Source organism: Schistocerca cancellata, chromosome 3 (genome assembly GCF_023864275.1).
Source record: "Schistocerca cancellata isolate TAMUIC-IGC-003103 chromosome 3, iqSchCanc2.1, whole genome shotgun sequence".
NCBI classification, from domain to species: Eukaryota; Metazoa; Arthropoda; class Insecta; order Orthoptera; family Acrididae; genus Schistocerca; species Schistocerca cancellata.
The window spans coordinates 68,913,593-68,928,958 of NC_064628.1; positions in this window are offsets into that span (position 1 = coordinate 68,913,593).

Genomic DNA, 15,366 nt, shown 5'->3' on the forward strand with positions numbered 1-15,366 from the left:
CGGTTAATACTCGGCAGCAATCAAACCTGCATTTGGATCGGTCGTCCTTAACTCTTGTGCAAAAGGTGTGCAGTATACTGCTGCATTCATTTTCAGTAACCTACCACTCGAATTCAAAAATCTTAGCAGTAATCCACTCGCTCATACCGTAACCTCCCCGCAGTAATGTTTGTCAATATTAACTGAATAATAAAATGGAGCCAAGTGTAACCTCCTTGCAAAATTAAAGAATAAAATTTGCCCAAATGTAAACTGAAGAGTTTCCTCATGGGTCACTCCTTCTTTCAGTCGAGAAGTTCCTTGAAAAATTAAGCTGATTCTTATTGTATTGTTGACTGCTTTTACTTAAACTTATGGATTGACTTTTTTCGGGTTCATAAACATTTATTGTTGTTATTACTTTTATGTTGTAATTTCATGTACTGACACGTTCCATGACCTTGGAGATATTGCTCCTCAATTTGGTCCTACGGAACCTGACGCGTAAATAAATAAAAAAAAGAAATAAATTGATGCTGTGAGGACGGGTCATGAGTCGTGCTTCGGTAGCTCAGTTCGTAGAGCACTTGCCCGCGAAAGGCAAAGCTGCCGAGTTCGAGTCTCGGTCCGACACACAGTTTTAATCTGCCAGGAAGTTTTACGTGCAAGTATGTATCCTGAAACACGCCATGAATAAAATTCCCTGTTCTACATAAAATTTAGACCCATTGTCTTCGAAAGGTATAGAATATATTGAAAGTATGCTTACTTTGCGCAGCGAAATAATAGTGGACGTAAATGAACATTTGAGTGAATTCAGTACTCGTAACAACTTGTGATAAACTTGTAGCCTTGTTTCAGGAACTTGTAAGTAACGCATCTTGTAGGCACGTAACGTGCAATGAGCTGGCTTGGCTCAATGAGTGAATCCAATATTTACTTCACTCTGACACACTCTTATATCCAAAACGTTGGTCGACGGGCACCAGTTCCTTTCCGTAGAAAGTGTACGCACCTGTGTGCTGGCAGCGTTGTACAATAACTGCAACAACAATGTCCGTTCTTAAAAACTTTTTCCCTAGTTCATTTTATGACAGATCCCATATTGAAATATTGGTATGTGCGATAAGTATACTTCACAGTTCTACACAAATTTATACTGAAGTGGATTATGAGCGATAGAGTATTTGTTACAGTACGAACAGCTGAAGTTACTGTTTTGTCTCGAGGATGTACAGGAGGAGGAGAACGAGAGCGAACCATTATAGCTGCGGAGAGCGGGGGTCTTTATGTGTCTCCGATTCGGCGCTGACAACCGAAGAGTTCGCGAGCATCCTACCAAAAAGTTGCAAAAATAAATTTGACACAGAAGAAACATAGACTCGAGATAGCGCATTATACACGTGTCAAGGAAAATGAAACTGGTTTAAAGATGTTGTAGCACTAAGCAATTAGAGAAAAACGACATTTCAAAAACGTATTGATCATATTAGGTCGTGTCAGATAATTTTATGTAACTAGAATTATTACCACTAGAGTTAATCGCTAATTTCGTTATTATTTAATTTGCCAGCGCCAGGCTATACACCACAACACTACTTCCCTCGCATCCTTAGTGCCACAACTTTAATACACTCCTGGAAATGGAAAAAAGAACACATTGACACCGGTGTGTCAGACCCACCATACTTGCTCCGGACACTGCGAGAGAGCTGTACAAGCAATGATCACACGCACGGCACAGCGGACACACCAGGAACCGCGGTGTTGGCCGTCGAATGGCGCTAGCTGCGCAGCATTTGTGCACCGCCGCCGTCAGTGTCAGCCAGTTTGCCGTGGCATACGGAGCTCCATCGCAGTCTTTAACACTGGTAGCATGCCGCGACAGCGTGGACGTGAACCGTATGTGCAGTTGACGGACTTTGAGCGAGGGCGTATAGTGGGCATGCGGGAGGCCGGGTGGACGTACCGCCGAATTGCTCAACACGTGGGGCGTGAGGTCTCCACAGTACATCGATGTTGTCGCCAGTGATCGGCGGAAGGTGCACGTGCCCGTCGATCTGGGACCGGACCGGATGCACGCCAAGACCGTAGGATCCTACGCAGTGCCGTAGGGGACCGCACCGCCACTTCCCAGCAAATTAGGGACACTGTTGCTCCTGGGGTATCGGCGAGGACCATTCGCAACCGTCTCCATGAAGCTGAGCTACGGTCCCGCACACCGTTAGGCCGTCTTCCGCTCACGCCCCAACATCGTGCAGCCCGCCTCCGGTGGTGTCGCGACAGGCGTGAATGGAGGGACGAATGGAGACGTGTCGTCTTCAGCGATGAGAGTCGCTTCTGCCTTGGTGCCAATGATGGTCGTATGCGTGTATGGCGCCGTGCAGGTGAGCGCCACAATCAGGACTGCATACGACCGAGGCACACAGGGCCAACACCCAGCATCATTGTGTGGGGAGCGATCTCCTACACTGGCCGTACACCACTGGTGATCGTCGAAGGGACACTGAATAGTGCATGGTACATCCAAACCGTCATCGAACCCATCGTTCTACCATTCCTAGACCGGCAAGGGAACTTGCTGTTCCAACAGGACAATGCACGTCCGCATGTATCCCGTGCCACCCAATGTGCTCTAGAAGGTGTAAGTCAACTACCCTGGCCAGCAAGATCTCTGGATCTGTCCCCCATTGAGCTTGTTTGGGACTGGATGAAGCGTCGTCTCACGCGGTCTGCACGTCCAGCACGAACGCTGGTCCAACTGAGGCGCCAGGTGGAAATGGCATGGCAAGCAGTTCCACAGGACTACATCCAGCATCTCTACGATCGTCTCCATGGGAGAATAGCAGCCTGCATTGCTGCGAAAGGTGGATATACACTGTACTAGTGCCGACATTGTGCATGCTCTGTTGCCTGTGTCTATGTGCCTGTGGTTCTGTCAGTGTGATCATGTGATGTATCTGACCCCAGGAATGTGTCAATAAAGTTTCCCCTTCCTGGGACAATGAATTCACGGTGTTCTTATTTCAATTTCCAGGAGTGTATTTTGACGATGGCGCCAATGGCATAAAGAGGTATATTGATACGAATTGTTCCTATTTTTTCTGACATGCGACAGGAAGAACAACCGAACATACGCGTACTGTACTTTCCTCGGTCACTTTGCCGACCGGTGTGGCCGTGCGGTTCTAGGCGCTTCAGTCAGGAATCGCGTGACCGCTACGGAAGCAGGTTCGAATCCTGCCTCGGGCATGGATGTGTGTGATGTTCTTAGGTTAGTTAGGTTTAAGTAGTTCTAAGTTCTAGGGGACTGATGACCACAGATGTTAAGTCCCATAGTGCTCAGAGCCATTTCCTCGGTCACTTTCCTTTGTGGGTGGCAAGGAAACACTAATGCTTTGTCGACTAACGTCTTAAGATAGACATTTGAAGGAAATGGTTTAGGCCTACTGTGTTGTACTTTACACACAAAATACCTGCGGCGGGGCGGGGTCGGTTGTCTACCTTCTCTCTTTCACTCATCCACTTACCTCGATTTGCTTCTTTCCGACGTCCCTTCACTCTGTGGTAGCAGATACGTGCTAGGCAGTGTAAAGCAGCGTTGATGAAACCACCACCTAATACCTACCACACAGAGGCCGCGTGACTCGAGTTGAAAGTCAGTTCCCGAAGGTTCATTTTTTTAAAAATCGGGCGTTCGGAGGATACAGTCTACTTGCAGCAAGCATTTAAAATTAGATTGAATCTGCTTGTTATTCATATGGAAACACATGAAATGTCTATCAAGTCCGTATTTAATATTGTAATGCTCTATCATTCAAAGTTCACTGTCTGTACAACATAGTTTCACTCGAAAAGCAGCCAAAATTTTTTCAAGTCCGACCCGACTTATTTTCAAGTTCTACAAGGTACCGACCCACAACTATTCGCAAGTTAAACATTCGGTCGTTTCAGTGGTCTTCTTCGAAAGAAGTGCTCGACAAAGTATTCCGTACAGAACACGAAACATGCCACGCGGAATTGTTTCTACGATCAGAAAGGTCACGCGCTCATAACTCTCAAACTATTTAATTTAGACACACCAAACTTTCATATAAATGTTCGCAACTGCAGTCGCTTCAGTCACGTGGTATTCCAACCGCAATTAACTCACCATTTCTTCATTTTCAGAGTATTTTTACGGAGTTATCTAACATGGTGTTATCCGTAGGCCGGTTAGCTAGAGACTATCTAGAACTACTCTACTCACTGCCCACTCCACTATATTCGCGCGGGAACAGCTTAGTTCTGATTGGCTGTTGACCAGTCAGAATGTTCCTTCCAGATCATTCTCGCTGCAAAACTTGCCTTATCCAATCAATAATCTGATAGAAATTAACGTCATTAAAACTTCAATTTCTAGCGTATGGTTTAATCAAAATAAGCAAAGTACGAATTATTCTCCAAATCAATAAATAAACCTATTCCGTCTCTAACTTTCATTCTGGCTGCCTTTATACAAAAGCAAGCTCACACCGACATACGTCATCTGAATCACGGTTGCACCATAACTGTCCCACGGTTTATTTGTACAAGGTTTTATGAAAAATGACATATTAAGTTTTAACGTATGTCCCACATACACTCTCTCAATCATTCTCACACACTCACACCACAAAATATAATCAAATAATAATTTTGACCGACTTTTGCAATACGTAATGCACAGTGATTAACGTGCTAGAAAAGAACATTCTAATTAATTGATTTTTATGCACTGGTTAACTCGGTAATGGCTTCAAATGATAATGAAAGTCAATCTGTGTAGTTCCTAACTTTGTTTTAAAAAAAAACAAGCATTGGATTTTTGGACTTGCAGGTAATTTTCTCTATCTCCGGAACTATAATAAATAGAAATCTGAAATTTTTGTCAGCATCATTCCATTAATAACAAAAGGCCGTGTACCAAATTGGAACAGAATCGGATAATAACTAATATGGATTATTTAGATTCGTAGAGAGTATGAATCTTCGTATTGACTGACTGTTAGGTTATGCAGTTATCACGGCAGGCCGCGTCAGCTGCTCTGTGAGCAGAGCGAAGAAAGCATAGCCATCCTGCAGCCAGCGTACCAAACGGCTGCGTGCCTTACTGAACGAATGTCATCTCACAATAACTTGGCTACGTTACACGACCTCCCAAAATTGCAAAATTTTTCAGTTCTAGAATGATAATCAGTTCAGCCAAATTACCATAAATTTTACATAATCGTCAATTTAGTCATAATTCACATGAAAAAAGAGCACACGTATAAAGCCTATGCAAGTTATTGCAACATCTCCATTGAAGCCAGGAAAATTATTTGTATCCCTCGCAGTTTTAAACATGGTGTCTCTCAGCAACTGTATATACGTTTCATCATAGGAATCACAAAGACAACAGGTTCGCTTTGTGATTCCTATGCTGAAATTTGTATCCCCTGTTAATTTCTAAATACAAGATACTAAATAAAGAATTCTTCCACATGTGCATTAATTCCCTAAAATAGTCAATACACACACTTGCATGGAAAATCGGGCTCTGCTCATTACAGAGACAGCCAGTCTCAGATGCGGCTCTTGTTTGTAACAAATATGATGAAAATAATTAAATCTGTTGGAATACTTCGCAACGGATAGAAAAAAAATTGTGACTGCTGATGGATCGGTGAGACATATACTATTTGTACACACATTCGGTAATAAAAAACAAATAGCTTCAATGCATTAGCAACAACAGCCAACCACTTGCGAAATACAGGTTTTTTAATCGTTCCATATACAATGCCGTAATATTGTTCATAGTTCCTACATTTCCTGAAGAAGCTGCTTTTAAAGCTGTCGAAACCGTGGTCAAGGTTTAATAAACCTGTATTTTGCAACTGGTGGACTGTTATTTCTAATCCATTGAAGCACTTCCATGCGGTATTTATACCGTAGAGGTTGATCGGTAAAGGGTATCAGCTTTATGTTGACAGTACCGAGAGAGAAATTAATAAGTACACATTTCGCCTTTCACGAACCCCCTCTCCTCACGATGAACTTTTAAAACCGTCGAAACCATGGTCAAGGATCAACAAGCCTGTATTTTGCAACTGGTTGGCTGTTATTCCCAGTGCAGTGATGCTTTTGCATGCATAGTTGCTGAAACGCCGCCTTGTTTAAAATCTTAAAAAAGAATTAAATTAATGTGATGGAAGACCTTGAATATTTTAGAAAAGACTTTCATTTCTTAGTTGAATAAAAAAAAGTGTAACACCCCACCCGTCACTTATCTGGTTTTGGCGTGTGTTCACCCCAGCTAATTGACTAACAGATCAACAGAGAGTGCAAAACTGCCGCAATATCGGATAACGCAAAGAAAGTAATAAGGCAGTGTTGACATTAATTGATTCAGAATTGATCACTTTTAATTAAAAAGGGGTGCACATTTATGTTCTATTCAGCTATTGAACACCAAATGCAAATGTTGTACATAAAATTAACTAAGAAAGTGACTTGGGATTTCAACTACTTGATTGAAAACAGATGCAGACGATTAGCACAAATTTATTTTAACTCCCGACCTTCAATCATTACATTACATGACTCTCCTAACAGGGAATGGTAATAAATTGCGTATACGTGGAGTAAAGCACAATAAATCAAAATTAATTCCTATCGACTGACCCAGGCGTAATGTAAAGTGGGAGAAGAATTCCACAATAGCCATGAAACCCTCGTGGAAACTTTGCCGACGTGATCCAACAAATTAATCAGAGCCTAACTCAAGACAGGGTGGGTGCAATATCACCGAATTCAGCGTGGCGGGGCGTCGTCATTGTGCAGACGTCGGCCGACCTCGTGGTGCTGCAAGGCTGCGCTCGTCCATGCACTCCTAGCTATCCTGCTCAGTAGATAGCTGAACCAAAACTTCCTATCTCCAAGCTCAATCGTCCCGTTTGCTAAGTCCTAAACTGCAGAGATACTCACTCTTTCTCAGGCAAGCTGAGTAAAGAACGCCACATCCGCACTCTAGGCAAGCTGGGAACGGAAGACCTTACGGAGACTTCTGCCAGTCCGCTCTTCGCCTCGGCTTCCCCTCCAGCAAAATCACGTATGCCAATTGCAGCTCAAGTCGCGTTAACTATGCGTCGCTTCCCAGAGCCAACCAATGCCTGCTCTGGGAAGTGAACAAATTCCCACAAAATTTCCCTTCCTCTCAGCCTCTGCTATTTAGCTCCTCCCAGGTCACCCATCAAGGTTAGAGTCTGCACAGAACACCAATTTTTCAGGAATTCTGACTCCCAGGAGAGTACTTCAAATTCCTTGGTCCTACGTTCCCATCGGAGGCCGGCGTATTTCATTCTGTCCCTCTTCACCTGATTTACTTCAGACTCTGTGGACCGTGAATTCAGCATAAAGTTGCTATAGTCACGAACACGCATATTTTCGCCTCTGTTGACTGCTCCACCATAGTTTTGCACGGCTTTCTCGCATGTTTCACAGAAAACGGGACGACAGACATTTGTCAACAGGTGTACAAGTTCTCTGTCTGCTTTGCGGTACACCAGCATGGGGTCAACCACCCACTCACTGTCACTCATTTTAAGGGAGCTGGAGGTTGCACCCCGTTACCGTTTTCTCAGAGCTTGAGCCGTCCTAAGCTGCCTATTGTCGCTTCCCTTCGCCGCTCCCCAGCCAGCCACGTTCAACTCTGAGTACTTCCCTGGGATAAACTAGCCTCCAGTAAATTGACGCATTTCCACAAAGTTTTCATGACGTGTGAATTACTTTACATCACCCAACATTATTTATTCCAATACATCCATACTATACCCTCTACAAGATGCATTGTGCCTTGTCAGTCATTTTTGTTCAGCCCTACTGTTCACTCAACTTGAGTTAGGTGATCTTTAATGACTTCATGTAAGGGGCATAGTTCTTGTCATCTTACAAAAGAAACTGCACAACGTAAATCACTAGCAATATTTCGTTTTCATTGGTAGAACTGCTGGAAACACCCTATCGCACAAACAAGTGCTTGAAAATGATAAGTGCAACTGCTGTGCTTGCTTTGCTGTTCTGGGATAAGCTTCCAAATATTTTACCCAAAATAAAAACTTATCAATATTGACAAAGTCATATTTGGCTGCAGAATCGTTTTTAATTTCCAAAGCTTGTTCTTGCAGTGTTTCTGCCAGCGCATGTATGTCAGTGTGAAAAGGATCTGTTGCTAATCTGTAAATGTTACTGTCACACGAGATAGGGAAGTAGTCAATGAGATGCTACAAATGATTTCAAATTTTATTCGTAGTATCAGTTTGCTTAAAGACCTCCATAAAGTATGCTTCTCCCAGGATTTCAAATAATTTGGGAAAACATGAATAGCTGTGAGCTACAGTTTCACGTTCCCAAAGTTGCAACTTACCTGTATACACTGTGATGGCATCCCGATGATAAATTAGTATCGAATCTCCACCTAGCAATTTCGAATTCAATCAGTTCAATGAATCGAAAATATCTGACAGATAAGCCAACAAAACTTGAACACTGGGCTTTCAGAGTTCCATGCACAATTCAGTTTGGTTTTGAATTTCCGAAAACTGAATTACTTCATTTCTAATTTCAAATAAACTAGCTAACATATTTCCTTTTGAAAGCCAGTGTATTTCCGTGTGAAATAGCAATCCGTTTTTTTGATTGACCATCTTCCACAGCATCTGATAAAATCTCTTGTTATTGGTTATCTGTCTGGAGCTGCCGGCCGCAGTGGCCGTGCGGTTCTGGCGCTGCAGTCCGGCACCGTGGGACTGCTACAGTCGCAGGTTCGAATCCTGCCTCGGGCATGGACGTGTGTGATGTCCTTAGGTTAGTTAGGTTTAAGTAGTTCTAAGTTCTAGGGGACAGATGACCTAAGATGTTAAGTCCCATAATGCTCAGAGCCATTTGTCTGGAGCTGAATGCAATTTAATTGAAAAGAACTGCACCAGACGCGTTCCGCTTTTATTCATAAAGCATCTTCCGTGATTATTCTACAAATCGGGTACATACGTTTGCACATTTTTGATTGTTTTAGGTTAAAAACAGCGTTTTGTTTATGAAGCTGGTGTGCAAGTTACTTGTGGTGTTTCTACACATGTTCTTCTTCTCCCCTCCTTGCTAGCAGCGACCTACATAGAAAGACTTCGATTCACATTTGCACTTGGCAATTTTTGCCATTCTGTAGTATTTATTGCTCTGCATTATTTACACTTCACTTTTGTAAACTGATTCTCATTCCGCAAAGTAACAGAGTTTCTGTGTGTTCGTTTGTTTCTGTTCACGTTGTGAGTATTGCAAACCTGTGAAACTACTTTTTGTGTGTGTGTGTGAGTGCGTGTGTGTATGTGTGTGTGTGAGTTAGTGAAAATTTGTGAAATTGTCTTGTATGTTAGGTAGAGAAGTGAGGGGAATAGGGGTGGGTTGACAATTTTTTTTGGGTGGGGGGGGGGGAGCGGACATGGTGATTATGGGACGGAATGTGGGAGGAGATGGTGGTGGTAAATGTGGCATGTGGTTACATGTGTATATTTAATGTTATACTAAGTGGGCAATCAATTGAAAGAGTGTGTAGTTTGCGAAGTTAGTCTGTTCATTTATGAGTTGTTTCTTTTCTGTTGCGGTGTTTTGGATTAGTTTCCTTGTAAGGCGAGGAGGTGTTTTATGTTGTTGTTTATCCTTATGATTTCCATGCCTGTGTCTATGGCTGTAATTTTATATTGGTGTTGGTGTAAGCGTTCAACAAAAGTTGAATAATTTGTCCTATACTTCCATGCTCTTACATGTTCTCTGTATCTGGTATCAAATGTCCACGTGATTTGAGCTCTGTATCTTCCATCACATGTATTGCATTTCAGTTGATATATTCCCGATTTCTGATATAGATCAGTTATTCGTATTGATTTTGGGAAGTATTTCTGAATGAAGTTGTTGGCTTGGTGTGCTATTCTTAGGCCTTGTTTTTTGAAAATATTCTATATTTTTTATGTGTATTTGTGGTTGTATGTCATTGTGTACCAGCTTTTACTTTCTGGTTTTTTTCACACTTTGTGTTGTTCCTATTTGTATTTTGTGTATTTGTTTTTGTGTGATTTTTTCCTATTGTTGACGACAGCTGCGTGTTTGTTCTTTTCTGTTTCTTGATTTTCTTGTTCAGCTTTGTTACTAAGTTTTCTTTGTATTCATTCCTTGTGGTTATTTGTATTACGGTACACATTTCGTTTTCGTAATTCTTTCTATCTCTTGGTTTGTACCTAATGGTACTGTGTTGTCTAAGTGCTGCCTGCTTTTGAGAACTGGGGTGTCGTGATGTGTCATGGATAGCTGTGTCTCTTGTTGTCGGTTTTCGTTATATGTCAAATCTGTGTTGTTGTTTTGAACCTTTATCGTGATGTCCAAGAAATATAAGTGTCTATTTTGCTCTTTCTATATTGTAAAATGCATCTTATCATGAACAGAATTTACGTCTGTGTCAATTTTATTGCTTGGTTCATCTATCAGGCGGAAGATGTCAACCATATATCTAATCGAAAATAAGATGTTGTTCCTATTTGGCACTATTTTGTTAAATATGATCTGTTCTAGATGGAATATAAATATGTTTGCTATGGTTCCAGAAACTGGGGATCCCATGGGTAACCCTACACTTTGTAAATAGAATTCGTTATTGAACTGGAAATAGCTCTCTTCTGTTATTAGTTCTAGAGGCCTGACTGTTTCTTTGATGTTTTCATGTGGAAGTGTACTGTGTGTCTTAACGTTTTGTTCTACAGTGTTTATCGTTTCAGTTATTGGTATATCGGAATACTTATTTTCTACATCATATGACAAGAGGGTGGTTGGTTGGTTTGGGGTGTAAAGGGACCAAACTACAGGGTCATCAGTAACCAGGAGGGAGCTGCTTCTGGAACCTGTATGTCTTTTATGTACTTTTATGTGCTTCTTATAGTTCTGTCCTCTCGTAATTTGTAGTTTCATGATTAGATTTTCAACATGTATCTTGCAAGTGGGTAATTGGGAACGTTTCTGTAATTGGCAATAGCTCTGATGGAGAGATCTTTCTTGTGCAGCTTTGGTTGGCATCAAAGGACAGGTGCACTGGGATTTTTTTGTAGCAGTTTTCTTTTTTCATTGTTTTCTATTGAATGTTCAATGTCTTTCAGAGAGTTTCTCAACTTTGTTTGGAAGCTGTTAGATGGATCTGATTTTCGTTTCATAATTTTATTTTTCGTGATGAAGTCTTGTGTCTCACTAATGTATTACTCTTCATTCATGAGAACCACTGTGTTTCCTTTATCTGCCCTTGTGATGATGGTGTTGCGTTCCTGTAGTTCCTTTCTAAGTTTCGTCATTGTTATGGAATCTGTATTGTTTTGGTTTCCTCTGTTTTCTTTCAGCTGTGTTATTATGTTTTTGATTTTATTACTGACTAGCTCTCTTGTCAGATCAATGTTTACCTCCCGTGTTTCGTTTCTGTTTTACTGTGAGAGAATACTTTCTGAGTCAACTACGAGATTTTCTATATATTTTTCTTCTGTTTGTGTGCTGACATTGTGTCTCAGACCTCTTTCGAGCAGTTTTACTTCTTCTGTATGGAAACCAGTACAACTGATGTTGACCAGTCTTGGATAGAAGTGATGTTTTTCGTTAAACTGGATGTAATCTGTGCCTGTGTTGGCTGTTTGTGTTGCTTTTAAATTTTCTATCTTTCTTTTGTGAATTTTTCACTTTCTCTGTCACTGCATATGTACGATTTTCAACCTTGCTAACAAGATGGGAGAAAACAGCGCTATTATTCAGAACTCTCGCAAGGTTAAGATGTGTTTTATATAGTTCCCAATTTAGGGTTTGCTTTTTGGCATAAAGATATTTGATTTCGTTGTTAAGCAAAATTTTTTGAGCAATTTGTTTTGGTTTCTGTGCACTGGTAGAACTGTTCTTAACCTGTATTATTATATTTAGGTATAATATTAGTTGATCTCCAAATGTTGGTAAACTTTATACACTGGACAGTTTTATGCAGGAAAAGACGTATCCTTCTAAACTTCATGTAGAAGCCACTTGGAAATGCTTGGCAAGGCGTCCATGATACGATTGTCTGCGTGGCCATCTTTCGCAGAAATTTGTTACTATTGTTATCTGTCTTGAGCTAACTGTAATTTAATGAAAAAGAATTACACGAGACACATTTCGCTTTTATTCATAAAGTGGTTCATAAAGTGGTTACTGTGCAAACTGGATACACCTACACCCCTCAAAAAAAAAAAAAAAAAAAAAAGAAAACCACCGTGAATAGCTTTTGAAGTAGTCGTTAGCTGTGTAAAATATAGGTTCGCAGGTTCGAATCCTGCCTCGGGCACGGATGTGTGTGGTGTCCTTACGTTAATTAGGTTTAATTAGTTTTGAGTTCTAGGGGACTGATGACATCAGATGTTGAGTCCCATAGTGCTCGGAGCCATTTGTTCCGGTATTTATGCAACACACCTGACGCGGGTACTATCTTAACTGACAAAAGCTACTAGGAAAACAACATTAATCTATGCTTACTTAAGATAGTGTACACAAGCCTACGGTAGTTTTACATCTCTACTTGTGGAGTCTCTTTCTCGAATTGAGGACATTATCAAAGTGAGAGGCAGAGTTAGCAGATATTAGAGTCATGTCGTCTTGGGGCCATAAAATTTGTGCCCAGTGTGGTAGTATGGCTGTGAAATGTAAAGAGCTGTCCAACTGCTACACAGCTTGCTTCGCGTCAGCTACAAAATAACTTGAAAACTTTCTGTGACTTGCTGGAAGGAGACTATAGTATTACTGCCGCTCTTAAAAGCGAGCCGCGCTGTATATCCATTCCTGAAACCGGACACTCCCCAGCGCGGCCGAGGCGGGGGAGAGATCCGTGCGGCGTTCTCGCGATTTTCGGAGGCAGGTTTCCAGTGCTTTATCTGGCCTCGCACGTGATTTAGTGCCGGTGCCGCACGGAAGGAGTGAGGCAGATAGCGAGGGGAGCAGGGGAAGAAAGGAGAGACGTCTCTTTTAAGCCCGGCGGGGAGAAATTTTATTCTCTGTAGATTTGTCCCGCCGACGAAAACACCGGCACATAAAGAAGGAGCCGTGGCGCGATCCATAAATCGGGTGAAAAACCCACAAGGTGGCGGTCGCGTCGCTCTCCCCCCCCCCACCTCCTTCCTCCCCTCCCACCCCCTTCTCACCTACCCACACCGTCTGTGACCCCAGTAGGGTCGACCTGTTCACGCGCCCTGCGACACGCCACAGATTTACGGCGCGGCTAATTTCACACTAATTCAGAGGGGCCCGCTGGAGATTTAGTGATGGCTGGACGCGCCAAGGAGTGTCGTTGCCGCACTGGCGGCCTTTGTCCGGGATGTCATCCTGGCGTACACGAAAAGCGGACGTGTGAGTTAGCGATAGCGTATCTCTGGTGATGTCGCCATCGATCGTGTAAAAATACCGAGTTATTCGCACTGGAAGGTGTAAAAGGCAAGCTAATGTCACTTAAATGAAACAGCACTATCGGCAGCGGTACACAGTGATAATACTAACGTCACTATAGAAAACAAAAGATGACAACAATAAATGTTATCGCAGAAATGAGACGGGATACGGAGCGGAAAAAGTTTAAAACTGGTGATGTACGGTGTTCGGTCTGGATTTGTTCTTGACCTACGTATACCGACGGAAAAAATGTCGGAACACCAAAAAATAATTAATGTAGAGTAATGAAATTTTAATTAATTACTGTAGAGTAATGAAATTTTGTGAAGAGTTTGACTGAGCCCTGAAACACCTGAGTCGAAACAAGGCCCCGGGAGTAGACAACATTCCATTAGAACTACTGACAGCCTTGGGAGAGCCAATCCTGACAAAACTCTACCATCTGGTGAGCAAGATGTATGAGACCGGTGAAATATCGTCAGACTTCAAGAAGAATATAATAATTCCAATCCCAAAGAAAGCAGGTGTTGACAGACGTGAAAATTACCGAACAATCATATTAATAAGTCACAGCTGCAAAATACTAACTACAAAATTCTTTACAGAGGAATGGAAAAACTGGTAGAATCCGACCTCGGGGAAGATCAGTTTGGATTCCGTAGAAATGTTGGAACACGTGAGGCAATACTGACTCTACGACTTATCTTAGAAGAACGATTAAGGAAAGGCAAACCTACGTTTCTAGCATTTGTAGACTTAGAGAAAGCTTTTGACAATGTTGACTGGAATACTCTCTTTCAAATTCTAAAGGTGGCAGGGGTAAAATACAGAGAGCGAAAGGCTATTTACAATTTGTACAGAAACCAGATGGCAGTTATAAGACGCGAGGGGCATGAAAGGGAAGCAGTGGTTGGGGAGGGAGTGAGACAGGGTTGTAGCCTGTCCCCGATGTTATTCAATCTGTATATTGAGCAAGCAGTAAGGGAAACAAAAGAAATATGCAGAGTAGGTATTAAAATCCATGGAGAAGAAATAAAAACTTTGAGGTTCGCCGATGACGTTATAATTATGCCTTGGAAGAGCAGTTGAACGGAATGGACAGTGTCTTGAAAGGAGGATATAAGATGAACATCAACAAAAGCAAAACGAGGAAGATGGAATGTAGTCGAATTAAGTCTTGTGATGCTGAGGGTATTAGATTAGGAAATGAGACGCTTAAATCAGTAAGTGCGTTTTGCTATTTGGGGAGCAAAATAACTGATCATGGTCGAGGTAGAGAGGGTATAAAACGTAGACTGGCAATGGCAAGGAAAGCGTTTCTGAAGAAGAGGAAATTGTTAACATCGAGTATAGATTTAAATGTCAGGAAGTCTTTTCTGAAGGTATTTGTATGGAGTGTAGCCATGTATGGAAGTGAAACGTAGACGATAAGTAGTTTGGACAAGAAGAGAGTCGAAGATTTCGAAATGTGGTGCTACAGAAGAATGCTGAAGATTAGATGGGTAGATCACATAACTAATGAGGCGGTATTGAATAGGATTGGGGAGAAGAGGAGTTTGTGGCACAACTTGACTAGAGGAAGGCATCTGTTGCTAGGACATGTTCTGAGGCATCAAGGGCTCACCAATTTAGTATTGGAGGGCAGTGTGGAGGGTAAAAATCGTAGAGGGAGGACAAGAGATGAATACTCTAAACAGATTCAGAGGGATGGAGGTTGCAGTAGGTACTGGGTGATGAAGAACCTTGCACAGAATAGAGTAGCATGGAAAGCTGCATCAAACCGGTCTTTGGACTGAAGACCACAACAACAACAATAAAATTTTGGGAATACATTTTTCTAGGTAACATATTCAACCACAGCAGAGTCCCGTTAATCCGAACCCCGGTAATCCGAAC